The following is a 3,637-nucleotide window of genomic DNA, read 5'->3' on the forward strand; positions in this document are numbered from 1 at the left end:
ATATCTCCTCATAGAATAATCTTTCATCTGGAAAGGGGCTCGGGTGGAGGATCTCGCCGATAAAGATCTGGATTGATTCTAGAAGTAGTGATTTATATTACGAAGTCTAGTCGATGAATTAATAGGAATTGACCTTGGAGGAGTAACCTCCCTTAGTATCTATAGATCTTTCCGATACTCCTTTCCGAGCCACATGATACTCCCCACGGAAGATATGTCGAAATGGGAGGCATCCCACCGCTACCGGATGGGATGACAGATTGTGATCATTCTGTGGTAATTGGAACGTATAACCAAGTCACACATCGCAATATACCGGGCTTTCTAACTCTTTAAGAGGTTTGGTAAGGAGATTCGCAACGTAACTGGGGATTCGTTTCAAAAACCACACATGAATTACTGGACATGCCAATTTGATGTATCCCATTCGGTACCTCCGAACCCGGGAGTCAGTAAATTCCACTCCGCGATGCTTACAAAAATTAGAATCTCCTTCTTCATTATCAACGGATCGGTAAGTTCCACGGGCACGAACTCCACTCTCTATAGGCCCAGATATTCTTTCGCGGAACAAACCATCCCTCTCTGGTTTATGGGTTTTATAATGCAACGTATGAGGTTGAGTAACTTACCCAACAATTTCTCCATTAGGTAATTCTCTTTCAGCCCAACTACGAATCTGTTCGGGAGAGGCCAATTCAATTCGGAGTTGTTGGTAATTTTGTTGATGAATCATGGGATAATAATATTCTGTTTGTTTTTATTGAAAATATCTCGATTAAACATTTCTACTTTCCCTTCTCGAATCCCCCTCAAGTATCAATTTATGATCCAGATTGAAACCCATAGATCATGATTCTCGAACTAGCAATCGAAAAGATTCTGGAGCAGTATCGGGCTTGGGTACGGGTTTCCCAGTCACGGTGGCATTAGGTACTTCATAACGAGCTTAAATATGATCGGATTTAATAGTAAGCATTTCTTGCAATATATAAGATACACCAAAACCTTCCAAAGCCCAAACTTCCGTTTCTCCCACTCATTGTCCCCCTCGTCTGGATTTCCCTCTAAAAGGTTGTTGTGTAACAAGTGCATGGGGCCCACTGGATCATGCGTGAATCTTATCATCAACCTGATGAATCAATTTCATCATATGAGCTTTCCCAATTGTAACCGATTGTTCAGAAGTATCACCCGTTCGTCCATCAATTAATCTACTCTTTCCGGGATGATCAGGTTCGAATAACCACGGATTGGATGTTTCTGTACTTGCCTTAAATGGTTCCGAAAATACCAGTTTTCTAGAAGCTTCTGGTTCATGTCTTTCATCAAAAGGTGTTATTCTGTGATGCATCTTCGGAAATTCCCCTGCCAACCCAAGCAAACATTCAAAAATCTATCCTACATTCATTCGCGGAGGTACTCCTAAGGGACTTGGTATCATATCTACTGGCGTACCATCCTGTAAATAAGGCATATCCTGCCTAGGTAAGATCTTTGATATAATACCCTTGTTACCGTGTCTGCCAGCTACTTTATCACCTACTTGTATCTTACGTTTCTACAAAATATATATATGTATCATCTCCGAATTATTCATGGGATTATCCTCAGGATAGACCCACATGGCATCAGTGACTCGACCTCTTCCACCAATAGGGACTTTCGGACAACTCTCTTTTGTGTTGACTGCTTGGATACCAAAAATCGCTTGTAATGATTTTCCTTCTGGGGCACGTAATGAATCCCCCCCCTCTCGAGGCGTCAATTTGCCCACTAGAACATCTCCTGTTTCTACCCAAGATCCTGATGCTACAAGCCCATTATCCTTCAAGTGACGAAGGTCATAACTGTCTAATTGGGGTATTTCCTTCGTAATTATCTCAGGACCCTGATTCGTCGCACGAACCTCAACTTCGTGTCTCTTGATATGAAAGGATGTAAAAACATCTTCATATAGCAAACGTTCACTAATCGGTACTGCATCTTCAAAATTGTATCCCTCCCGTGGCATATAAGCTACTAGTATATTTCTACCCAAAGCTAGTTCTCCTCCAACGGTTGCTGCTCCATCCGCCACAACTTCTCCACTTTTCAGAAGTTCTCCTTGAATAACTGTAGGCTTCTGATGTCTACGAGTATTATTATTGGGACGTTCATATATCCTCAATTTAGTTATAGTATCTCCATTCCTGGAGGATAAAGTAATCTCATTACCATCGGTATATTAAATTCATCCTTCTTGTTCGGATACAGCTACACTTCCCGAATCTAGGGCTACTTAACCTTCTGACCCAGTTCCTACAATGCACCTCTCAGGTCTGAAAAGTGGAACCGCTTGGCGTTGCATATTAGAACCCGTCGAAGCGCAGTTTGCATCATTATGCTCGACGGAGGGAATAGGAGAAGCTCCAATGGGGAAATATTGTAGGGGATGAATACCTCGTAAATCCAATTCCTCCCACGTAACGGTTAAGAACTCCTCTCGATACCGAACCGATATAAGCTCCTTCTCCCCGGTCCTCCAATCTGCTATTAACAGATTTCCAGTTCCTATTCGATAATCATCCCCGACGGGTGATAGATCTACTAATTGTCCTTCCATAGATGATTTGGATACTTCATAAAAGGGACTTCGTAAGGATCCGGAATTGCTAACCTTTGCAAAAATAGCTAGGGATGAGATAGGACCAGCATTCATACCCTCAGATGTCTCGATGGGACATATACGTCCGTAATGACTGAAATGGATATCCCGAGCTTGAAAAGTGGCAGTTCGCCGCGTCAATCCCCCGGGACCTAGAGAACTTGATCTTCGTTTATGAACTGTTTCTGCTAGTGGATTGGTCTGGTCCGAAAATTGCGACAAAGGATGTGAGCCAAAAAATTCGTTGAAAGTTGTTGTGAGTGGTGCGGAAGTCACCAATCCCCCGAGAGTTAATGGACGTCTACGCCTGACGGCTCTATGGATATTTTATCGGATCGAATTCTCCGGACGATTCAGGGCTAATTTTAATTGTTCCTGTAATAGATCCGCTACAGACCGAACGCGTCGATTTCCCGGGTGGTCTATATCATCGAGGTTACCCATCCCATAGCTTATCTCTATCAAATAATCTGCGACAGCTAATAGATCTTGGGGTAGTGGGAAATGTTCCGTTTCAGGTACATCGAGATTAGGTTTGATGTTTGAATTTCGTCAACCAATTCGTCCCAATTCGCACCTTTGTTGGAAAAATCTCTTCTGCAATTCCTGGAATATGGATTCTGAAGACACCACATCGACTCCCGGAGAGTATAGATGTTTGTAAAGTTCTAGCATAGCATCTTCCGAAGATTCGATAGTTTCTCTCGATTCTCTGAGTAGATTCAGAAAAATCTTAGGATAACGTACATTCCGCGGGATATCCTCCGTACTCAGTCCCATAGCTAGAAGTAGAACCAAAATGGATATCTTTCGTTTCCTGCTGATACGAATCCATATCCTACTCTTTCTATCTATTTCTGGTTTGAATCTTCCTCCCCAATCCGAAATGATCATGCTGGTATATGTGAAAAATCCCCTGTGGTCCAACTCGCGGTTGTGGTAAACACCAAGACTCCTCAATATCTAGTTAATCAAAACTCTAGCAATTCC

This window comes from Dipteris shenzhenensis, unplaced genomic scaffold, assembly GCF_047967505.1.
Source record: "Dipteris shenzhenensis isolate YYH24624 ecotype China unplaced genomic scaffold, Dip_SZ_1.0 scaf0344, whole genome shotgun sequence".
Lineage (NCBI taxonomy): Eukaryota > Viridiplantae > Streptophyta > Polypodiopsida > Gleicheniales > Dipteridaceae > Dipteris > Dipteris shenzhenensis.